The following is a 26,573-nucleotide window of genomic DNA, read 5'->3' as shown; positions in this document are numbered from 1 at the left end:
ATAGGTATTTCCAAGATGCCCAGAACTGAGCTAAACGTTTTATGTCTCCAACTCCCAGAAATAACTTCATGCCCCATCTCCCTTACTTCCAGCTAGTAAGGATCACATAATTCCTAACAAAGTTTTGACACAGATTCCCAATTCGGGCATTCAGAACATATAGCACGTTGCTGTAAGCAAGCACATTCTCATTCAAAGTTGGAAGTTACTATGTAGGAACAAGTTTGTATAGGTCTTTCAAAGATGCCCAGAACTGAGCTAAACTTGGTATGTGTCCAACTCCCAGAAATAACTTCATGCCCCATCTCCCTTACTTCCAGCTAATAATGATCACATAATTCCGAACAAAGTTTTGACACAGATTCCCAATTCGGGCATTCAGAACATATAGCACGTTGCTGCAAGCAAGCACATTCTCATTCAAAGTTGCAAGTTACTATGTAGGAACAAGTTTGTATAGGTATTTCAAAGATGCCCAGAACTGAGCTAAACGTTGTATGTCTGCAACTCCTAGAAATAATTTCATGCCCCATCTCCCTTACTTCCAGCTAGTAAGGATCACATAATTCCTGACAAAGTTTTGACACAGATTCCCAATTCGGGCATTCAGATCATATAGCACGTTGCTGTAAGCAAGCACCTTCTCATTCAAAGTGGCAAGTTACTATGTAGGAACAAGTTAGTTTAGGTATTTCAAAGATGCCCAGAACTGAGCTAAACGTTTTATGTCTCCAACTCCTAGAAATAACTTCATGCCCCATCTCCCTTACTTCCAGCTAGTAAGGATCACATAATTCCGAACAAAGTTTTGACACAGATTCCCAATTCGGGCATTCAGAACATATAGCACGTTGCTGCAAGCAAGCACATTCTCATTCAAAGTGGCAAGTTACTATGTAGGAACAAGTTTGTATAGGTATTTCAAAGATGCCCAGAACTGAGCTAAACTTGGTATGTGTCCAACTCCTAGAAATAACTTCATGACCCATCTCCCTTACTTCCAGCTAGTAAGGATCACATAATTCCGAACAAAGTTTTGACACAGATTCCCTATTCTGGCATTCAGAACATATAGCACGTTGCTGCAAGCAAGCACTTTCTCATTCAAAGTGGCAAGTTACTATGTAGGAACAAGTTTGTATAGGTATTTCAAAGATGCCCAGAACTGAGCTAAACGTTGTATGTCTCCAACTCCTAGAAATAACTTCATGCCCCATCTCCCTTACTTCCAGCTAGTAAGGATCACATAATTCCTAACAAAGTTTTGACACAGATTCCCAATTCGGGCATTCAGATCATATAGCACGTTGCTGTAAGCAAGCACATTCTCATTCATACTTGCAAGTTACTGTGTAGGAACAAGTTTGTATAGGTATTTCAAAGATGCCCAGAACTGAGCTAAACTTGGTATGTGTCCAACTCCTAGAAATAACTTCATGCCCCATCTCCCTTACTTCCAGCTAGTAAGGATCACATAATTCCGAACAAAGTTTTGACACAGATTCCCAATTCGGGCATTCAGAACATATAGCACGTTGCTGCAAGCAAGCACATTCTCATTCAAAGTGGCAAGTTACTATGTAGGAACAAGTTTGTATAGGTATTTCAAAGATGCCCAGAACTGAGCTAAACGTTGTATGTGTCCAACTCCTAGAAATAACTTCATGCCCCATCTCCCTTACTTCCAGCTAGTAAGGATCACATAATTCCGAACAAAGTTTTCACACAGATTCCCAATTCGGGCATTCAGATCATATAGCACGTTGCTATAAGCAAGCACATTCTCATTCAAAGTGGCAAGTTACTATGTAGGAACAAGTTAGTTTAGGTATTTCAAAGATGCCCAGAACTGAGCTAAACGTTTTATGTCTCCAACTCCTAGAAATAACTTCATGCCCCATCTCCCTTACTTCCAGCTAGTAAGGATCACATAATTCCTAACAAAGTTTTGACACAGATTCCCAATTCGGACATTCAGATCATATAGCACGTTGCTGTAAGCAAGCACATTCTCATTCAAAGTGGCAAGTTACTATGTAGGAACAAGTTTGTATAGGTATTTCAAAGATGGCCAGAACTGAGCTAAACTTGGTATGTGTCCAACTCCCAGAAATAACTTCATGCCCTATCTCCCTTACTTCCAGCTAATAAGGATCACATAATTCCGAACAAAGTTTTGACACAGATTCCCAATTCGGGCATTCAGAACATATAGCACGTTGCTGCAAGCAAGCACATTCTCATTCAAAGTGGCAAGTTACTATGTAGGAACAAGTTTGTATAGGTATTTCAAAGATGCCCAGAACTGAGCTAAAAGTTGTATCTCTCCAACTCCTAGAAATAACTTCATGCCCCATCTCCCTTACTTCCAGCTAGTAAGGATCACATAATTCCTAACAAAGTTTTGACACAGATTCCCAATTCGGGCATTCAGAACATATAGCACGTTGCTGTAAGCAAGCACATTCTCATTCAAAGTTGCAAGTTATTATGTAGGAACAAGTTTGTATAGGTATTTCAAAGATGCCCAGAACTTAGCTAAACTTGGTATGTGTCCAACTCCTAGAAATAACTTCATGCCCCATCTCCCTTACTTCCAGCTAGTAAGGATCACATAATTCCGAACAAAGTTTTGACACAGATTCCCAGTTCGGGCATTCAGAACATATAGCACGTTGCTGCAAGCAAGCACATTCTCATTCAAAGTTGCAAGTTACTGTGTAGGAACAAGTTTGTATAGGTATTTCAAAGATGCCCAGAACTGAGCTAAACTTGGTATGTGTCCAACTCCTAGAAATAACATCATGCCCCATCTCCCTTACTTCCAGCTAGTAAGGATCACATAATTCCGAACAAAGTTTTGACACAGATTCCCAATTCGGGCATTCAGAACATATAGCACGTTGCTGCAAGCAAGCACATTCTCATTCAAAGTGGCAAGTTACTAGGTAGGAACAAGTTTGTATAGGTATTTCAAAGATGCCCAGAACTGAGCTAAACGTTGTATGTCTCCAACTCCTAGAAATAACTTCATGCCCCATCTCCCTTACTTCCAGCTAGTAAGGATCACATAATTCCTAACAAAGTTTTGACACAGATTCCCAATTCGGGCATTCAGAACATATAGCACGTTGCTGCAAGCAAGCACATTCTCATTCAAAGTGGCAAGTTACTATGTAGGAACAAGTTTGTATAGGTATTTCAAAGATGCCCAGAACTGAGCTAAACGTTGTATGTCTCCAACTCCTAGAAATAAATTCATGCCCCATCTCCCTTACTTCCAGCTAGTAAGGATCACATAATTCCTGACAAAGTTTTGACACAGATTCCCAATTCGGGCATTCAGATCATATAGCACGTTGCTGTAAGCAAGCACATTCTCATTCAAAGTGGCAAGTTACTATGTAGGAACAAGTTAGTTTAGGTATTTCAAAGATGCCCAGAACTGAGCTAAACGTTTTATGTCTCCAACTCCTAGAAATAACTTCATGCCCCATCTCCCTTACTTCCAGCTAGTAAGGATCACATAATTCCGAACAAAGTTTTGACACAGATTCCCAATTCGGGCATTCAGAACATAGCACGTTGCTGCAAGCAAGCACATTCTCATTCAAAGTGGCAAGTTACTATGTAGGAACAAGTTTGTATAGGTATTTCAAAGATGCCCAGAACTGAGCTAAACTTGGTATGTGTCCAACTCCTAGAAATAACTTCATGCCCCATCTCCGTTACTTCCAGCTAGTAAGGATCACATAATTCCGAACAAAGTTTTGACACAGATTCCCTATTCTGGCATTCAGAACATATAGCACGTTGCTGCAAGCAAGCACTTTCTCATTCAAAGTGGCAAGTTACTATGTAGGAACAAGTTTGTATAGGTATTTCAAAGATGCCCAGAACTGAGCTAAACGTTGTATGTCTCCAACTCCTAGAAATAACTTCATGCCCCATCTCCCTTACTTCCAGCTAGTAAGGATCACATAATTCCTAACAAAGTTTTGACACAGATTCCCAATTCGGGCATTCAGATCATATAGCACGTTGCTGTAAGCAAGCACATTCTCATTCATAGTTGCAAGTTACTGTGTAGGAACAAGTTTGTATAGGTATTTCAAAGATGCCCAGAACTGAGCTAATCTTGGTATGTGTCCAACTCCTAGAAATAACTTCATGCCCCATCTCCCTTACTTCCAGCTAGTAAGGATCACATAATTCCGAACAAAGTTTTGACACAGATTCCCAATTCGGGCATTCAGAACATATAGCACGTTGCTGCAAGCAAGCACATTCTCATTCAAAGTGGCAAGTTACTATGTAGGAACAAGTTTGTATAGGTATTTCAAAGATGCCCAGAACTGAGCTAAACGTTGTATGTCTCCAACTCCTAGAAATAAATTCATGCCCCATCTCCCTTACTTCCAGCTAGTAAGGATCACATAATTCCTGACAAAGTTTTCACACAGATTCCCAATTCGGGCATTCAGATCATATAGCACGTTGCTGTAAGCAAGCACATTCTCATTCAAAGTGGCAAGTTACTATGTAGGAACAAGTCAGTTTAGGTATTTCAAAGATGCCCAGAACTGAGCTAAACGTTTTATGTCTCCAACTCCTAGAAATAACTTCATGCCCCATCTCCCTTACTTCCAGCTAGTAAGGATCACATAATTCCTAACAAAGTTTTGACACAGATTCCCAATTCGGGCATTCAGAACATATAGCACGTTGCTGTAAGCAAGCAACTTCTCATTCAAAGTTGCAAGTTACTATGTAGGAACAAGTTTGTATAGGTATTTCAAAGATGCCCAGAACTGAGCTAAACTTGGTATGTGTCCAACTCCTAGAAATAACTTCATGCCCCATCTCCCTTACTTCCAGCTAGTAAGGATCACATAATTCCGAACAAAGTTTTGACACAGATTCCCAATTCGGGCATTCAGAACATATAGCACGTTGCTGCAAGCAAGCACTTTCTCATTCAAAGTGGCAAGTTACTATGTAGGAACAAGTTTGTATAGGTATTTCAAAGATGCCCAGAACTGAGCTAAACTTGGTATGTGTCCAACTCCTAGAAATAACTTCATGCCCCATCTCCCTTACTTCCAGCTAGTAAGGATCACATAATTCCTAACAAAGTTTTGACACAGATTCCCAATTCGGGCATTCAGAACATATAGCACGTTGCTGCAAGCAAGCACATTCTCATTCAAAGTGGCAAGTTACTATGTAGGAACAAGTTTGTATAGGTATTTCAAAGATGCCCAGAACTGAGCTAAACGTTGTATGTCTCCAACTCCTAGAAATAACTTCATGCCGCATCTCCCTTACTTCCAGCTAGTAAGGATCACATAATTCCTAACAAAGTTTTTACACAGATTCCCAATTCGGGCATTCAGAACATATAGCACGTTGCTGCAAGCAAGCACATTCTCATTCAAAGTGGCAAGTTACTATGTAGGAACAAGTTTGTATAGGTATTTCAAAGATGCCCAGAACTGAGCTAAACGTTGTATGTCTCCAACTCCTAGAAATAAATTCATGCCCCATCTCCCTTACTTCCAGCTAGTAAGGATCACATAATTCCTGACAAAGTTTTGACACAGATTCCCAATTCGGGCATTCAGATCATATAGCACGTTGCTGTAAGCAAGCACATTCTCATTCAAAGTGGCAAGTTACTATGTAGGAACAAGTTAGTTTAGGTATTTCAAAGATGCCCAGAACTGAGCTAAACTTGGTATGTGTCCAACTCCTAGAAATAACTTCATGCCCCATCTCCCTTACTTCCAGCTAGTAAGGATCACATAATTCCGAACAAAGTTTTGACACAGATTCCCAATTCGGGCATTCAGAACATATAGCACGTTGCTGCAAGCAAGCACTTTCTCATTCAAAGTGGCAAGTTACTATGTAGGAACAAGTTTGTATAGGTATTTCAAAGATGCCCAGAACTGAGCTAAACTTGGTATGTGTCCAACTCCTAGAAATAACTTCATGCCCCATCTCCCTTACTTCCAGCTAGTAAGGATCACATAATTCCTAACAAAGTTTTGACACAGATTCCCAATTCGGGCATTCAGAACATATAGCACGTTGCTGCAAGCAAGCACATTCTCATTCAAAGTGGCAAGTTACTATGTAGGAACAAGTTTGTATAGGTATTTCAAAGATGCCCAGAACTGAGCTAAACGTTTTATGTCTCCAACTCCTAGAAATAACTTCATGCCGCATCTCCCTTACTTCCAGCTAGTAAGGATCACATAATTCCTAACAAAGTTTTGACACAGATTCCCAATTCGGGCATTCAGAACATATAGCACGTTGCTGCAAGCAAGCACATTCTCATTCAAAGTGGCAAGTTACTATGTAGGAACAAGTTTGTATAGGTATTTCAAAGATGCCCAGAACTGAGCTAAACGTTGTATGTCTCCAACTCCTAGAAATAAATTCATGCCCCATCTCCCTTACTTCCAGCTAGTAAGGATCACATAATTCCTGACAAAGTTTTGACACAGATTCCCAATTCGGGCATTCAGATCATATAGCACGTTGCTGCAAGCAAGCACATTCTCATTCAAAGTGGCAAGTTACTATGTAGGAACAAGTTAGTTTAGGTATTTCAAAGATGCCCAGAACTGAGCTAAACTTGGTATGTGTCCAACTCCTAGAAATAACTTCATGCCCCATCTCCCTTACTTCCAGCTAGTAAGGATCACATAATTCCTAACAAAGTTTTGACACAGATTCCCAATTCGGGCATTCAGAACATATAGCACGTTGCTGCAAGCAAGCACATTCTCATTCAAAGTTGCAAGTTACTGTGTAGGAACAAGTTTGTATAGGTATTTCAAAGATGCCCAGAACTGAGCTAAACTTGGTATGTGTCCAACTCCTAGAAATAACATCATGCCCCATCTCCCTTACTTCCAGCTAGTAAGGATCACATAATTCCTAACAAAGTTTTGACACAGATTCCCAATTCGGGCATTCAGAACATATAGCACGTTGCTGCAAGCAAGCACATTCTCATTCAAAGTGGCAAGTTACTAGGTAGGAACAAGTTTGTATAGGTATTTCAAAGATGCCCAGAACTGAGCTAAACGTTGTATGTCTCCAACTCCTAGAAATAACTTCATGCCCCATCTCCCTTACTTCCAGCTAGTAAGGATCACATAATTCCTAACAAAGTTTTGACACAGATTCCCAATTCGGGCATTCAGAACCTATAGCACGTTGCTGCAAGCAAGCACATTCTCATTCAAAGTGGCAAGTTACTATGTAGGAACAAGTTTGTATAGGTATTTCAAAGATGCCCAGAACTGAGCTAAACGTTGTATGTCTCCAACTCCTAGAAATAAATTCATGCCCCATCTCCCTTAATTCCAGCTAGTAAGGATCACATAATTCCTGACAAAGTTTTGACACAGATTCCCAATTCGGGCATTCAGATCATATAGCACGTTGCTGTAAGCAAGCACATTCTCATTCAAAGTGGCAAGTTACTATGTAGGAACAAGTTAGTTTAGGTATTTCAAAGATGCCCAGAACTGAGCTAAACGTTTTATGTCTCCAACTCCTAGAAATAACTTCATGCCCCATCTCCCTTACTTCCAGCTAGTAAGGATCACATAATTCCTAACAAAGTTTTGACACAGATTCCCAATTCGGGCATTCAGAACATATAGCACGTTGCTGTAAGCAAGCACCTTCTCATTCAAAGTTGCAAGTTACTATGTAGGAACAAGTTTGTATAGGTATTTCAAAGATGCCCAGAACTGAGCTAAACTTGGTATGTGTCCAACTCCTAGAAATAACTTCATGCCCCATCTCCCTTACTTCCAGCTAGTAAGGATCACATAATTCCGAACAAAGTTTTGACACAGATTCCCAATTCGGGCATTCAGAACATATAGCACGTTGCTGCAAGCAAGCACTTTCTCATTCAAAGTGGCAAGTTACTGTGTAGGAACAAGTTTGTATAGGTATTTCAAAGATGCCCAGAACTGAGCTAAACGTTGTATGTCTCCAACTCCTAGAAATAACTTCATGCCCCATCTCCCTTACTTCCAGCTTGTAAGGATCACATAATTCCAATCAAAGTTTTGACACAGATTCCCAATTCGGGCATTCAGATCATATAGCACGTTGCTGTAAGCAAGCACATTCTCATTCAAAGTGGCAAGTTACTATGTAGGAACAAGTTAGTTTAGGTATTTCAAAGATGCCCAGAACTGAGCTAAACGTTTTATGTCTCCAACTCCTAGAAATAACTTCATGCCCCATCTCCCTTACTTCCAGCTAGTAAGGATCACATAATTCCTAACAAAGTTTTGACACAGATTCCCAATTCGGGCATTCAGATCATATAGCACGTTGCTGTAAGCAAGCACATTCTCATTCATAGTTGCAAGTTACTGTGTAGGAACAAGCTTGTATAGGTATTTCAAAGATGCCCAGAACTGAGCTAAACTTGGTATGTGTCCAACTCCTAGAAATAACTTCATGCCCCATCTCCCTTACTTCCAGCTAGTAAGGATCACATAATTCCGAACAAAGTTTTGACACAGATTCCCAATTCGGGCATTCAGAACATATAGCACGTTGCTGCAAGCAAGCACATTCTCATTCAAAGTGGCAAGTTACTATGTAGGAACAAGTTTGTATAGGTATTTCAAAGATGCCCAGAACTGAGCTAAACGTTGTATGTCTCCAACTCCTAGAAATAACTTCATGCCCCATCTCCCTTACTTCCAGCTAGTAAGGATCACATAATTCCTAACAAAGTTTTGACACAGATTCCCAATTCGGACATTCAGATCATATAGCACGTTGCTGTAAGCAAGCACATTCTCATTCAAAGTGGCAAGTTACTATGTAGGAACAAGTTTGTATAGGTATTTCAAAGATGCCCAGAACTGAGCTAAACGTTGTATGTCTCCAACTCCTAGAAATAACTTCATGCCCCATCTCCCTTACTTCCAGCTAGTAAGGATCTCATAATTCCTAACAAAGTTTTGACACAGATTCCCAATTCGGGCATTCAGAACATATAGCACGTTGCTGTAAGCAAGCACATTCTCATTCAAAGTTGCAAGTTACTATGTAGGAACAAGTTTGTATAGGTCTTTCAAAGATGCCCAGAACTGAGCTAAACTTGGTATGTGTCCAACTCCCAGAAATAACTTCATGCCCCATCTCCCTTACTTTCAGCTAATAATGATCACATAATTCCGAACAAAGTTTTGACACAGATTCCCAATTCGGGCATTCAGAACATATAGCACGTTGCTGCAAGCAAGCACATTCTCATTCAAAGTTGCAAGTTACTATGTAGGAACAAGTTTGTATAGGTATTTCAAAGATGCCCAGAACTGAGCTAAACGTTGTATGTCTGCAACTCCTAGAAATAACTTCATGCCCCATCTCCCTTACTTCCAGCTAGTAAGGATCACATAATTCCTGACAAAGTTTTGACACAGATTCCCAATTCGGGCATTCAGATCATATAGCACGTTGCTGTAAGCAAGCACATTCTCATTCAAAGTGGCAAGTTACTATGTAGGAACAAGTTAGTTTAGGTATTTCAAAGATGCCCAGAACTGAGCTAAACGTTTTATGTCTCCAACTCCTAGAAATAACTTCATGCCCCATCTCCCTTACTTCCAGCTAGTAAGGATCACATAATTCCGAACAAAGTTTTGACACAGATTCCCAATTCGGGCATTCAGAACATATAGCACGTTGCTGCAAGCAAGCACATTCTCATTCAAAGTGGCAAGTTACTATGTAGGAACAAGTTTGTATAGGTATTTCAAAGATGCCCAGAACTGAGCTAAACTTGGTATGTGTCCAACTCCTAGAAATAACTTCATGCCCCATCTCCGTTACTTCCAGCTAGTAAGGATCACATAATTCCGAACAAAGTTTTGACACAGATTCCCTATTCTGGCATTCAGAACATATAGCACGTTGCTGCAAGCAAGCACTTTCTCATTCAAAGTGGCAAGTTACTATGTAGGAACAAGTTTGTATAGGTATTTCAAAGATGCCCAGAACTGAGCTAAACGTTGTATGTCTCCAACTCCTAGAAATAACTTCATGCCCCATCTCCCTTACTTCCAGCTAGTAAGGATCACATAATTCCTAACAAAGTTTTGACACAGATTCCCAATTCGGGCATTCAGATCATACAGCACGTTGCTGTAAGCAAGCACATTCTCATTCATAGTTGCAAGTTACTGTGTAGGAACAAGTTTGTATAGGTATTTCAAAGATGCCCAGAACTGATCTAATCTTGGTATGTGTCCAACTCCTAGAAATAACTTCATGCCCCATCTCCCTTACTTCCAGCTAGTAAGGATCACATAATTCCGAACAAAGTTTTGACACAGATTCCCAATTCGGGCATTCAGAACATATAGCACGTTGCTGCAAGCAAGCACATTCTCATTCAAAGTGGCAAGTTACTATGTAGGAACAAGTTTGTATAGGTATTTCAAAGATGCCCAGAACTGAGCTAAACGTTGTATGTCTCCAACTCCTAGAAATAAATTCATGCCCCATCTCCCTTACTTCCAGCTAGTAAGGATCACATAATTCCTGACAAAGTTTTCACACAGATTCCCAATTCGGGCATTCAGATCATATAGCACGTTGCTGTAAGCAAGCACATTCTCATTCAAAGTGGCAAGTTACTATGTAGGAACAAGTTAGTTTAGGTATTTCAAAGATGCCCAGAACTGAGCTAAACGTTTTATGTCTCCAACTCCTAGAAATAACTTCATGCCCCATCTCCCTTACTTCCAGCTAGTAAGGATCACATAATTCCTAACAAAGTTTTGACACAGATTCCCAATTCGGGCATTCAGAACATATAGCACGTTGCTGTAAGCAAGCAACTTCTCATTCAAAGTTGCAAGTTACTATGTAGGAACAAGTTTGTATAGGTATTTCAAAGATGCCCAGAACTGAGCTAAACTTGGTATGTGTCCAACTCCTAGAAATAACTTCATGCCCCATCTCCCTTACTTCCAGCTAGTAAGGATCACATAATTCCGAACAAAGTTTTGACACAGATTCCCAATTCGGGCATTCAGAACATATAGCACGTTGCTGCAAGCAAGCACTTTCTCATTCAAAGTGGCAAGTTACTATGTAGGAACAAGTTTGTATAGGTATTTCAAAGATGCCCAGAACTGAGCTAAACTTGGTATGTGTCCAACTCCTAGAAATAACTTCATGCCCCATCTCCCTTACTTCCAGCTAGTAAGGATCACATAATTCCTAACAAAGTTTTGACACAGATTCCCAATTCGGGCATTCAGAACATATAGCACGTTGCTGCAAGCAAGCACATTCTCATTCAAAGTGGCAAGTTACTATGTAGGAACAAGTTTGTATAGGTATTTCAAAGATGCCCAGAACTGAGCTAAACGTTGTATGTCTCCAACTCCTAGAAATAACTTCATGCCGCATCTCCCTTACTTCCAGCTAGTAAGGATCACATAATTCCTAACAAAGTTTTGACACAGATTCCCAATTCGGGCATTCAGAACATATAGCACGTTGCTGCAAGCAAGCACATTCTCATTCAAAGTGGCAAGTTACTATGTAGGAACAAGTTTGTATAGGTATTTCAAAGATGCCCAGAACTGAGCTAAACGTTGTATGTCTCCAACTCCTAGAAATAAATTCATGCCCCATCTCCCTTACTTCCAGCTAGTAAGGATCACATAATTCCTGACAAAGTTTTGACACAGATTCCCAATTCGGGCATTCAGATCATATAGCACGTTGCTGTAAGCAAGCACATTCTCATTCAAAGTGGCAAGTTACTATGTAGGAACAAGTTAGTTTAGGTATTTCAAAGATGCCCAGAACTGAGCTAAACTTGGTATGTGTCCAACTCCTAGAAATAACTTCATGCCCCATCTCCCTTACTTCCAGCTAGTAAGGATCACATAATTCCGAACAAAGTTTTGACACAGATTCCCAATTCGGGCATTCAGAACATATAGCACGTTGCTGCAAGCAAGCACTTTCTCATTCAAAGTGGCAAGTTACTATGTAGGAACAAGTTTGTATAGGTATTTCAAAGATGCCCAGAACTGAGCTAAACTTGGTATGTGTCCAACTCCTAGAAATAACTTCATGCCCCATCTCCCTTACTTCCAGCTAGTAAGGATCACATAATTCCTAACAAAGTTTTGACACAGATTCCCAATTCGGGCATTCAGAACATATAGCACGTTGCTGCAAGCAAGCACATTCTCATTCAAAGTGGCAAGTTACTATGTAGGAACAAGTTTGTATAGGTATTTCAAAGATGCCCAGAACTGAGCTAAACGTTGTATGTCTCCAACTCCTAGAAATAACTTCATGCCGCATCTCCCTTACTTCCAGCTAGTAAGGATCACATAATTCCTAACAAAGTTTTGACACAGATTCCCAATTCGGGCATTCAGAACATATAGCACGTTGCTGCAAGCAAGCACATTCTCATTCAAAGTGGCAAGTTACTATGTAGGAACAAGTTTGTATAGGTATTTCAAAGATGCCCAGAACTGAGCTAAACGTTGTATGTCTCCAACTCCTAGAAATAAATTCATGCCCCATCTCCCTTACTTCCAGCTAGTAAGGATCACATAATTCCTGACAAAGTTTTGACACAGATTCCCAATTCGGGCATTCAGATCATATAGCACGTTGCTGTAAGCAAGCACATTCTCATTCAAAGTGGCAAGTTACTATGTAGGAACAAGTTAGTTTAGGTATTTCAAAGATGCCCAGAACTGAGCTAAACTTGGTATGTGTCCAACTCCTAGAAATAACTTCATGCCCCATCTCCCTTACTTCCAGCTAGTAAGGATCACATAATTCCTAACAAAGTTTTGACACAGATTCCCAATTCGGGCATTCAGAACATATAGCACGTTGCTGCAAGCAAGCACATTCTCATTCAAAGTTGCAAGTTACTGTGTAGGAACAAGTTTGTATAGGTATTTCAAAGATGCCCAGAACTGAGCTAAACTTGGTATGTGTCCAACTCCTAGAAATAACATCATGCCCCATCTCCCTTACTTCCAGCTAGTAAGGATCACATAATTCCTAACAAAGTTTTGACACAGATTCCCAATTCGGGCATTCAGAACATATAGCACGTTGCTGCAAGCAAGCACATTCTCATTCAAAGTGGCAAGTTACTAGGTAGGAACAAGTTTGTATAGGTATTTCAAAGATGCCCAGAACTGAGCTAAACGTTGTATGTCTCCAACTCCTAGAAATAACTTCATGCCCCATCTCCCTTACTTCCAGCTAGTAAGGATCACATAATTCCGAACAAAGTTTTGACACAGATTCCCAATTCGGGCATTCACAACATATAGCACGTTGCTGCAAGCAAGCACATTCTCATTCAAAGTGGCAAGTTACTATGTAGGAACAAGTTTGTATAGGTATTTCAAAGATGCCCAGAACTGAGCTAAACGTTGTATGTCTCCAACTCCTAGAAATAAATTCATGCCCCATCTCCCTTACTTCCAGCTAGTAAGGATCACATAATTCCGAACAAAGTTTTGACACAGATTCCCAATTCGGGCATTCAGAACATATAGCACGTTGCTGCAAGCAAGCACTTTCTCATTCAAAGTGGCAAGTTACTATGTAGGAACAAGTTTGTATAGGTATTTCAAAGATGCCCAGAACTGAGCTAAACGTTGTATGTCTCCAACTCCTAGAAATAACTTCATGCCCCATCTCCCTTACTTCCAGCTAGTAAGGATCACATAATTCCTAACAAAGTTTTGACACAGATTCCCAATTCGGGCATTCAGAACATATAGCACGTTGCTGTAAGCAAGCACATTCTCATTCAAAGTTGCAAGTTACTGTGTAGGAACAAGTTTGTATAGGTATTTCAAAGATGCCCAGAACTGAGCTAAACTTGGTATGTGTCCAACTCCTAGAAATAACTTCATGCCCCATCTCCCTTACTTCCAGCTAGTAAGGATCACATAATTCCGAACAAAGTTTTGACACAGATTCCCAATTCGGGCATTCAGAACATATAGGACGTTGCTGCAAGCAAGCACATTCTCATTCAAAGTGGCAAGTTACTGTGTAGGAACAAGTTTGTATAGGTATTTCAAAGATGCCCAGAACTGAGCTAAACGTTGTATGTCTCCAACTCCTAGAAATAACTTCATGCCCCATCTCCCTTACTTCCAGCTTGTAAGGATCACATAATTCCAATCAAAGTTTTGACACAGATTCCCAATTCGGGCATTCAGATCATATAGCACGTTGCTGTAAGCAAGCACATTCTCATTCAAAGTGGCAAGTTACTATGTAGGAACAAGTTAGTTTAGGTATTTCAAAGATGCCCAGAACTGAGCTAAACGTTTTATGTCTCCAACTCCTAGAAATAACTTCATGCCCCATCTCTCTTACTTCCAGCTAGTAAGGATCACATAATTCCTAACAAAGTTTTGACACAGATTCCCAATTCGGGCATTCAGATCATATAGCACGTTGCTGTAAGCAAGCACATTCTCATTCATAGTTGCAAGTTACTGTGTAGGAACAAGCTTGTATAGGTATTTCAAAGATGCCCAGAACTGAGCTAAACTTGGTATGTGTCCAACTCATAGAAATAACTTCATGCCCCATCTCCCTTACTTCCAGCTAGTAAGGATCACATAATTCCGAACAAAGTTTTGACACAGATTCCCAATTCGGGCATTCAGAACATATAGCACGTTGCTGCAAGCAAGCACATTCTCATTCAAAGTGGCAAGTTACTATGTAGGAACAAGTTTGTATAGGTATTTCAAAGATGCCCAGAACTGAGCTAAACGTTGTATGTCTCCAACTCCTAGAAATAACTTCATGCCCCATCTCCCTTACTTCCAGCTAGTAAGGATCACATAATTCCTAACAAAGTTTTGACACAGATTCCCAATTCGGACATTCAGATCATATAGCACGTTGCTGTAAGCAAGCACATTCTCATTCAAAGTGGCAAGTTACTATGTAGGAACAAGTTTGTATAGGTATTTCAAAGATGCCCAGAACTGAGCTAAACGTTGTATGTCTCCAACTCCTAGAAATAACTTCATGCCCCATCTCCCTTACTTCCAGCTAGTAAGGATCTCATAATTCCTAACAAAGTTTTGACACAGATTCCCAATTCGGGCATTCAGAACATATAGCACGTTGCTGTAAGCAAGCACATTCTCATTCAAAGTTGCAAGTTACTATGTAGGAACAAGTTTGTATAGGTCTTTCAAAGATGCCCAGAACTGAGCTAAACTTGGTATGTGTCCAACTCCCAGAAATAACTTCATGCCCCATCTCCCTTACTTTCAGCTAATAATGATCACATAATTCCGAACAAAGTTTTGACACAGATTCCCAATTCGGGCATTCAGAACATATAGCACGTTGCTGCAAGCAAGCACATTCTCAGTCAAAGTTGCAAGTTACTATGTAGGAACAAGTTTGTATAGGTATTTCAAAGATGCCCAGAACTGAGCTAAACGTTGTATGTCTGCAACTCCTAGAAATAACTTCATGCCCCATCTCCCTTACTTCCAGCTAGTAAGGATCACATAATTCCTGACAAAGTTTTGACACAGATTCCCAATTCGGGCATTCAGATCATATAGCACGTTGCTGTAAGCAAGCACATTCTCATTCAAAGTGGCAAGTTACTATGTAGGAACAAGTTAGTTTAGGTATTTCAAAGATGCCCAGAACTGAGCTAAACGTTTTATGTCTCCAACTCCTAGAAATAACTTCATGCCCCATCTCCCTTACTTCCAGCTAGTAAGGATCACATAAATCCGAACAAAGTTTTGACACAGATTCCTAATTCGGGCATTCAGAACATATAGCACGTTGCTGCAAGCAAGCACATTCTCAGTCAAAGTGGCAAGTTACTATGTAGGAACAAGTTTGTATAGGTATTTCAAAGATGCCCAGAACTGAGCTAAACTTGGTATGTGTCCAACTCCTAGAAATAACTTCATGCCCCATCTCCCTTACTTCCAGCTAGTAAGGATCACATAATTCCGAACAAAGTTATGACACAGATTCCCTATTCTGGCATTCAGAACATATAGCACGTTGCTGCAAGCAAGCACTTTCTCATTCAAAGTGGCAAGTTACTATGTAGGAACAAGTTTGTATAGGTATTTCAAAGATGCCCAGAACTGAGCTAAACGTTGTATGTCTCCAACTCCTAGAAATAACTTCATGCCCCATCTCCCTTACTTCCAGCTTGTAAGGATCACATAATTCCTATCAAAGTTTTGACACAGATTCCCAATTCGGGCATTCAGATCATATAGCACGTTGCTGTAAGCAAGCACATTCTCATTCAAAGTGGCAAGTTACTATGTAGGAACAAGTTAGTTTAGGTATTTCAAAGATGCCCAGAACTGAGCTAAACGTTTTATGTCTCCAACTCCTAGAAATAACTTCATGCCCCATCTCCCTTACTTCCAGCTAGTAAGGATCACATAATTCCTAACAAAGTTTTGACACAGATTCCCAATTCGGGCATTCAGATCATATAGCACGTTGCTGTAAGCAAGCACATTCTCATTCATAGTTGCAAGTTACTGTGTAGGAACAAGCTTGTATAGGTATTTCAAAGATGCCCAGAACTGAGCTAAACTTGGTATGTGTCCAACTCCTAGAAATAACTTCATGCCCCATCTCCCTTACTTCCAGCTAGTAAGGATCACATAATTCCGAACAAAGTTTTGACACAGATTCCCAATTCGGGCATTCAGAACATATAGCACGTTGCTGCAAGCAAGCACATTCTCATTCAAAGTGGCAAGTTACTATGTAGGAACAAGTTTGTATAGGTATTTCAAAGATGCCCAGAACTGAGCTAAACGTTGTATGTCTCCAACTCCTAGAAATAACTTCATGCCCCATCTCCCTTACTTCCAGCTAGTAAGGATCACATAATTCCTAACAAAGTTTTGACACAGATTCCCAATTCGGACATTCAGATCATATAGCACGTTGCTGTAAGCAAGCACATTCTCATTCAAAGTGGCAAGTTACTATGTAGGAACAAGTTTGTATAGGTATTTCAAAGATGCCCAGAACTGAGCTAAACGTTGTATGTCTCCAACTCCTAGAAATAACTTCATGCCCCATCTCCCTTACTTCCAGCTAGTAAGGATCTCATAATTCCTAACAAAGTTTTGACACAGATTCCCAATTCGGGCATTCAGAACATATAGCACGTTGCTGTAAGCAAGCACATTCTCATTCAAAGTTGCAAGTTACTATGTAGGAACAAGTTAGTTTAGGTATTTCAAAGATGCCCAGAACTGAGCTAAACGTTTTATGTCTCCAACTCCTAGAAATAACTTCATGCCCCATCTCCCTTACTTCCAGCTAGTAAGGATCACATAATTCCTAACAAAGTTTTGACACAGATTCCCAATTCGGACATTCAGATCATATAGCACGTTGCTGTAAGCAAGCACATTCTCATTCAAAGTGGCAAGTTACTATGTAGGAACAAGTTTGTATAGGTATTTCAAAGATGCCCAGAACTGAGCTAAACGTTTTATGTCTCCAACTCCTAGAAATAACTTCATGCCCCATCTCCCTTACTTCCAGCTAGTAAGGATCACATAATTCCTAACAAAGTTTTGACACAGATTCCCAATTCGGGCATTCAGAACATATAGCACGTTGCTGTAAGCAAGCACATTCTCATTCAAAGTTGCAAGTTACTGTGTAGGAACAAGTTTGTATAGGTCTTTCAAAGATGCCCAGAACTGAGCTAAACTTGGTATGTGTCCAACTCCCAGAAATAACTTCATGCCCCATCTCCCTTACTTCCAGCTAATAATGATCACATAATTCCGAACAAAGTTTTGACACAGATTCCCAATTCGGGCATTCAGAACATATAGCACGTTGCTGCAAGCAAGCACATTCTCATTCAAAGTTGCAAGTTACTGTGTAGGAACAAGTTTGTATAGGTATTTCAAAGATGCCCAGAACTGAGCTAAACGTTGTATGTCTGCAACTCCTAGAAATAACTTCATGCCCCATCTCCCTTACTTCCAGCTAGTAAGGATCACATAATTCCTGACAAAGTTTTGACACAGATTCCCAATTCGGGCATTCAGATCATATAGCACGTTGCTGTAAGCAAGCACATTCTCATTCAAAGTGGCAAGTTACTATGTAGGAACAAGTTAGTTTAGGTATTTCAAAGATGCCCAGAACTGAGCTAAACGTTTTATGTCTCCAACTCCTAGAAATAACTTCATGCCCCATCTCCCTTACTTCCAGCTAGTAAGGATCACATAATTCCGAACAAAGTTTGACACAGATTCCCAATTCGGGCATTCAGATCATATAGCACGTTGCTGTAAGCAAGCACATTCTCATTCAAAGTGGCAAGTTACTATGTAGGAACAAGTTAGTTTAGGTATTTCAAAGATGCCCAGAACTGAGCTAAACTTAGTATGTGTCCAACTCCTAGAAATAACTTCATGCCCCATCTCCCTTACTTCCAGCTAGTAAGGATCACATAATTCCTAACAAAGTTTTGACACAGATTCCCAATTCGGACATTCAGATCATATAGCACGTTGCTGTAAGCAAGCACATTCTCATTCAAAGTGGCAAGTTACTATGTAGGAACAAGTTTGTATAGGTATTTCAAAGATGCCCAGAACTGAGCTAAACGTTTTATGTCTCCAACTCCTAGAAATAACTTCATGCCCCATCTCCCTTACTTCCAGCTAGTAAGGATCACATAATTCCGAACAAAGTTTTGACACAGATTCCCTATTCTGGCATTCAGAACATATAGCACGTTGCTGCAAGCATGCACTTTCTCATTCAAAGTGGCAAGTTACTATGTAGGAACAAGTTTGTATAGGTATTTCAAAGATGCCCAGAACTGAGCTAAACGTTGTATGTCTCCAACTCCTAGAAATAACTTCATCCCCCATCTCCCTTACTTCCAGCTAGTAAGGATCACATAATTCCTAACAAAGTTTTGACACAGATTCCCAATTCGGGCATTCAGAACATATAGCACGTTGCTGTAAGCAAGCACATTCTCATTCAAAGTTGCAAGTTACTGTGTAGGAACAAGTTTGTATAGGTATTTCAAAGATGCCCAGAACTGAGCTAAACTTGGTATGTGTCCAACTCCTAGAAATAACTTCATGCCCCATCTCCCTTACTTCCAGCTAGTAAGGATCACATAATTCCGAACAAAGTTTTGACACAGATTCCCAATTCGGGCATTCAGAACATATAGCACGTTGCTGCAAGCAAGCACATTCTCATTCAAAGTGGCAAGTTACTGTGTAGGAACAAGTTTGTATAGGTATTTCAAAGATGCCCAGAACTGAGCTAAACGTTGTATGTCTCCAACTCCTAGAAATAACTTCATGCCCCATCTCCCTTACTTCCAGCTTGTAAGGATCACATAATTCCTATCAAAGTTTTGACACAGATTCCCAATTCGGGCATTCAGATCATATAGCACGTTGCTGTAAGCAAGCACATTCTCATTCAAAGTGGCAAGTTACTATGTAGGAACAAGTTAGTTTAGGTATTTCAAAGATGCCCAGAACTGAGCTAAACGTTTTATGTCTCCAACTCCTAGAAATAACTTCATGCCCCATCTCCCTTACTTCCAGCTAGTAAGGATCACATAATTCCTAACAAAGTTTTGACACAGATTCCCAATTCGGGCATTCAGATCATATAGCACGTTGCTGTAAGCAAGCACATTCTCATTCATAGTTGCAAGTTACTGTGTAGGAACAAGCTTGTATAGGTATTTCAAAGATGCCCAGAACTGAGCTAAACTTGGTATGTGTCCAACTCCTAGAAATAACTTCATGCCCCATCTCCCTTACTTCCAGCTAGTAAGGATCACATAATTCCGAACAAAGTTTTGACACAGATTCCCAATTCGGGCATTCAGAACATATAGCACGTTGCTGCAAGCAAGCACATTCTCATTCAAAGTGGCAAGTTACTATGTAGGAACAAGTTTGTATAGGTATTTCAAAGATGCCCAGAACTGAGCTAAACGTTGTATGTCTCCAACTCCTAGAAATAACTTCATGCCCCATCTCCCTTACTTCCAGCTAGTAAGGATCACATAATTCCTAACAAAGTTTTGACACAGATTCCCAATTCGGACATTCAGATCATATAGCACGTTGCTGCAAGCAAGCACATTCTCATTCAAAGTGGCAAGTTACTATGTAGGAACAAGTTTGTATAGGTATTTCAAAGATGCCCAGAACTGAGCTAAACGTTGTATGTCTCCAACTCCTAGAAATAAATTCATGCCCCATCTCCCTTACTTCCATCTAGTAAGGATCACATAATTCCTAACAAAGTTTTGACACAGATTCCCAATTCGGGCATTCAGATCATATAGCACGTTGCTATAAGCAAGCACATTCTCATTCAAAGTGGCAAGTTACTATGTAGGAACAAGTTAGTTTAGGTATTTCAAAGATGCCCAGAACTGAGCTAAACGTTTTATGTCTCCAACTCCTAGATATAACTTCATGCCCCATCTCCCTTACTTCCAGCTAGTAAGGATCACATAATTCCGAACAAAGTTTTGACACAGATTCCCAATTTGGGCATTCAGAACATATAGCACGTTGCTGCAAGCAAGCACATTCTCATTCAAAGTGGCAAGTTACTGTGTAGGAACAAGTTTGTATAGGTATTTCAAAGATGCCCAGAACTGAGCTAAACGTTGTATGTCTCCAACTCCTAGAAATAACTTCATGCCCCATCTCCCTTACTTCCAGCTTGTAAGGATCACATAATTCCTATCAAAGTTTGACACAGATTCCCAATTCGGGCATTCAGATCATATAGCACGTTGCTGTAAGCAAGCACATTCTCATTCAAAGTGGCAAGTTACTATGTAGGAACAAGTTAGTTTAGGTATTTCAAAGATGCCCAGAACTGAGCTAAACGTTTTATGTCTCCAACTCCTAGAAATAACTTCATGCCCCATCTCCCTTACTTCCAGCTAGTAAGGATCACATAATTCCTAACAAAGTTTTGACACAGATTCCCAATTCGGGCATTCAGATCATATAGCACGTTGTTGTAAGCAAGCACATTCTCATTCATAGTTGCAAGTTACTGTGTAGGAACAAGTTTGTATAGGTATTTCAAAGATGCCCAGAACTGAGCTAAACTTGGTATGTGTCCAACTCCTAGAAATAACTTCATGCCCCATCTCCCTTACTTCCAGCTAGTAAGGATCACATAATTCCGAACAAAGTTTTGACACAGATTCCCAATACGGGCATTCAGAACATATAGCACGTTGCTGCAAGCAAGCACATTCTCATTCAAAGTGGCAAGTTACTATGTAGGAACAAGTTTGTATAGGTATTTCAAAGATGCCCAGAACTGAGCTAAACGTTGTATGTCTCCAACTCCTAGAAATAAATTCATGCCCCATCTCCCTTACTTCCAGCTAGTAAGGATCACATAATTCCTAACAAAGTTTTGACACAGATTCCCAATTCGGGCATTCAGATCATATAGCACGTTGCTATAAGCAAGCACATTCTCATTCAAAGTGGCAAGTTACTATGTAGGAACAAGTTAGTTTAGGTATTTCAAAGATGCCCAGAACTGAGCTAAACGTTTTATGTCTCCAACTCCTAGAAATAACTTCATGCCCCATCTCCCTTACTTCCAGCTAGTAAGGATCACATAATTCCTAACAAAGTTTTGACACAGATTCCCAATTCGGGCATTCAGAACATATAGCACGTTGCTGTAAGCAAGCACATTCTCATTCAAAGTTGCAAGTTACTATGTAGGAACAAGTTTGTATAGGTCTTTCAAAGATGCCCAGAACTGAGCTAAACTTGGTATGTGTCCAACTCCCAGAAATAACTTCATGCCCCATCTCCCTTACTTCCAGCTAATAATGATCACATAATTCCGAACAAAGTTTTGACACAGATTCCCAATTCGGGCATTCAGAACATATAGCACGTTGCTGCAAGCAAGCACATTCTCATTCAAAGTTGCAAGTTACTATGTAGGAACAAGTTTGTATAGGTATTTCAAAGATGCCCAGAACTGAGGTAAACGTTGTATGTCTGCAACTCCTAGAAATAACTTCATGCCCCATCTCCCTTACTTCCAGCTAGTAAGGATCACATAATTCCTGACAAAGTTTTGACACAGATTCCCAATTCGGGCATTCAGATCATATAGCACGTTGCTGTAAGCAAGCACATTCTCATTCAAAGTGGCAAGTTACTATGTAGGAACAAGTTAGTTTAGGTATTTCAAAGATGCCCAGAACTGAGCTAAACGTTTTATGTCTCCAACTCCTAGAAATAACTTCATGCCCCATCTCCCTTACTTCCAGCTAGTAAGGATCACATAATTCCGAACAAAGTTTTGACACAGATTCCCAATTCGGGCATTCAGAACATATAGCACGTTGCTGCAAGCAAGCACATTCTCATTCAAAGTGGCAAGTTACTATGTAGGAACAAGTTTGTATAGGTATTTCAAAGATGCCCAGAACTGAGCTAAACTTGGTATGTGTCCAACTCCTAGAAATAACTTCATGCCCCATCTCCCTTACTTCCAGCTAGTAAGGATCACATAATTCCGAACAAAGTTTTGACACAGATTCCCTATTCTGGCATTCAGAACATATAGCACGTTGCTGCAAGCAAGCACTTTCTCATTCAAAGTGGCAAGTTACTATGTAGGAACAAGTTTGTATAGGTATTTCAAAGATGCCCAGAACTGAGCTAAACGTTGTATGTCTCCAACTCCTAGAAATAACTTCATGCCCCATCTCCCTTACTTCCAGCTAGTAAGGATCACATAATTCCTAACAAAGTTTTGACACAGATTCCCAATTCGGGCATTCAGAACATATAGCACGTTGCTGTAAGCAAGCACATTCTCATTCAAAGTTGCAAGTTACTGTGTAGGAACAAGTTTGTATAGGTATTTCAAAGATGCCCAGAACTGAGCTAAACTTGGTATGTGTCCAACTCCTAGAAATAACTTCATGCCCCATCTCCCTTACTTCCAGCTAGTAAGGATCACATAATTCCGAACAAAGTTTTGACACAGATTCCCAATTCGGGCATTCAGAACATATAGCACGTTGCTGCAAGCAAGCACATTCTCATTCAAAGTGGCAAGTTACTGTGTAGGAACAAGTTTGTATAGGTATTTCAAAGATGCCCAGAACTGAGCTAAACGTTGTATGTCTCCAACTCCTAGAAATAACTTCATGCCCCATCTCCCTTACTTCCAGCTAGTAAGGATCACATAATTCCTAACAAAGTTTTGACACAGATTCCCAATTCGGGCATTCAGAACATATAGCACGTTGCTGTAAGCAAGCACATTCTCATTCAAAGTTGAAGTTACTATGTAGGAACAAGTTTGTATAGGTCTTTCAAAGATGCCCAGAACTGAGCTAAACTTGGTATGTGTCCAACTCCCAGAAATAACTTCATGCCCCATCTCCCTTACTTCCAGCTAATAAGGATCACATAATTCCGACCAAAGTTTTGACACAGATTCCCAATTCGGGCATTCAGAACATATAGCACGTTGCTGCAAGCAAGCACATTCTCATTCAAAGTTGCAAGTTACTATGTAGGAACAAGTTTGTATAGGTATTTCAAAGATGCCCAGAACTGAGCTAAACGTTGTATGTCTGCAACTCCTAGAAATAACTTCATGCCCCATCTCCCTTACTTCCAGCTAGTAAGGATCACATAATTCCTAACAAAGTTTTGACACAGATTCCCAATTCGGGCATTCAGAACATATAGCACGTTGCTGTAAGCAAGCACATTCTCATTCATAGTGGCAAGTTACTATATAGGAACAAGTTTGTATAGGTATTTCAAAGATGCCCAGAACTGAGCTAAACTTGGTATGTGTCCAACTCCTAGAAATAACTTCATGCCCCATCTCCCTTACTTCCAGCTAGTAAGGATCACATAATTCGGAACAAAGTTTTGACACAGATTCCCAATTCGGGCATTCAGAACATATAGCACGTTGCTGCAAGCAAGCACATTCTCATTCAAAGTGGCAAGTTACTATGTAGGAACAAGTTTGTATAGGTATTTCAAAGATGCCCAGAACTGAGCTAAACGTTGTATGTCTCCAACTCCTAGAAATAACTTCATGCCCCATCTCCCTTACTTCCAGCTAGTAAGGATCACATAATTCCTAACAAAATTTTGACACAGATTCCCAATTCGGGCATTCAGATCATATAGCACGTTGCTGTAAGCAAGCACATTCTCATTCAAAGTGGCAAGTTACTATGTAGGAACAAGTTAGTTTAGGTATTTCAAAGATGCCCAGAACTGAGCTAAACGTTTCATGTCTCCAACTCCTAGAAATAACTTCATGCCCCATCTCCCTTACTTCCAGCTAGTAAGGATCACATAATTCTGAACAAAGTTTTGACACAGATTCCCAATTCGGGCATTCAGAACATATAGCACGTTGCTGTAAGCAAGCACATTCTCATTCAAAGTTGAAGTTACTATGTAGGAACAAGTTTGTATAGGTCTTTCAAAGATGCCCAGAACTGAGCTAAACTTGGTATGTGTCCAACTCCCAGAAATAACTTCATGCCCCATCTCCCTTACTTCCAGCTAATAAGGATCACATAATTCCGAACAAAGTTTTGACACAGATTCCCAATTCGGGCATTCAGAACATATAGCACGTTGCTGCAAGCAAGCACATTCTCATTCAAAGTTGCAAGTTACTATGTAGGAACAAGTTTGTATAGGTATTTCAAAGATGCCCAGAACTGAGCTAAACGTTGTATGTCTGCAACTCCTAGAAATAACTTCATGCCCCATCTCCCTTACTTCCAGCTAGTAAGGATCACATAATTCCTAACAAAGTTTTGACACAGATTCCCAATTCGGGCATTCAGAACATATAGCACGTTGCTGTAAGCAAGCACATTCTCATTCAAAGTGGCAAGTTACTATATAGGAACAAGTTTGTATAGGTATTTCAAAGATGCCCAGAACTGAGCTAAACTTGGTATGTGTCCAACTCCTAGAAATAACTTCATGCCCCATCTCCCTTACTTCCAGCTAGTAAGGATCACATAATTCTGAACAAAGTTTTGACACAGATTCCCAATTCGGGCATTCAGAACATATAGCACGTTGCTGCAAGCAAGCACATTCTCATTCAAAGTGGCAAGTTACTATGTAGGAACAAGTTTGTATAGGTATTTCAAAGATGCCCAGAACTGAGCTAAACGTTGTATGTCTCCAACTCCTAGAAATAACTTCATGCCCCATCTCCCTTACTTCCAGCTAGTAAGGATCACATAATTCCTAACAAAATTTTGACACAGATTCCCAATTCGGGCATTCAGATCATATAGCACGTTGCTGTAAGCAAGCACATTCTCATTCAAAGTGGCAAGTTACTATGTAGGAACAAGTTAGTTTAGGTATTTCAAAGATGCCCAGAACTGAGCTAAACGTTTTATGTCTCCAACTCCTAGAAATAACTTCATGCCCCATCTCCCTTACTTCCAGCTAGTAAGGATCACATAATTCTGAACAAAGTTTTGACACAGATTCCCAATTCGGGCATTCAGAACATATAGCACGTTGCTGTAAGCAAGCACATTCTCATTCAAAGTTGCAAGTTACTATGTAGGAACAAGTTTGTATAGGTATTTCAAAGATGCCCAGAACTGAGCTAAACTTGGTATGTGTCCAACTCCCAGAAATAACTTCATGCCCCATCTCCCTTACTTCCAGCTAATAAGGATCACATAATTCCGAACAAAGTTTTGACACAGATTCCCAATTCGGGCATTCAGAACATATAGCACGTAGCTGCAAGCAAGCACATTCTCATTCAAAGTTGCAAGTTACTATGTAGGAACAAGTTTGTATAGGTATTTCAAAGATGCCCAGAACTGAGCTACACTTGGTATGTGTCCAACTCCTAGAAATAACTTCATGCCCCATCTCCCTTACTTCCAGCTAGTAAGGATCACATAATTCCGAACAAAGTTTTGACACAGATTCCCAATTCGGGCATTCAGAACATATAGCACGTTGCTGTAAGCAAGCACATTCTCATTCAAAGTTGCAAGTTACTATGTAGGAACAAGTTTGTATAGGTATTTCAAAGATGCCCAGAACTGAGCTAAACTTGGTATGTGTCCAACTCCTAGAAATAACTTCATGCCCCATCTCCCTTACTTCCAGCTAGTAAGGATCACATAATTCCGAACAAAGTTTTGACACAGATTCCCAATTCGGGCATTCAGAACATATAGCACGTTGCAGCAAGCCAGCACATTCTCATTCAAAGTGGCAAGATACTATGTAGGAACAAGTTCGTATAGGTATTTCAAAGATGCCCAGAACTGAGCTAAACGTTGTATGTCTCCAACTCCTAGAAATAAATTCATACCCCATCTCCCTTACTTCCAGCTAGTAAGGATCACATAATTCCTGACAAAGTTTTGACAC

Source organism: Diceros bicornis, chromosome 41, assembly GCF_020826845.1.
Source record: "Diceros bicornis minor isolate mBicDic1 chromosome 41, mDicBic1.mat.cur, whole genome shotgun sequence".
In the NCBI taxonomy this organism is placed as follows: domain Eukaryota; kingdom Metazoa; phylum Chordata; class Mammalia; order Perissodactyla; family Rhinocerotidae; genus Diceros; species Diceros bicornis.
The sequence above is the reverse complement of the archived record's forward strand: the minus strand, read 5'-3'. Positions refer to the sequence as shown.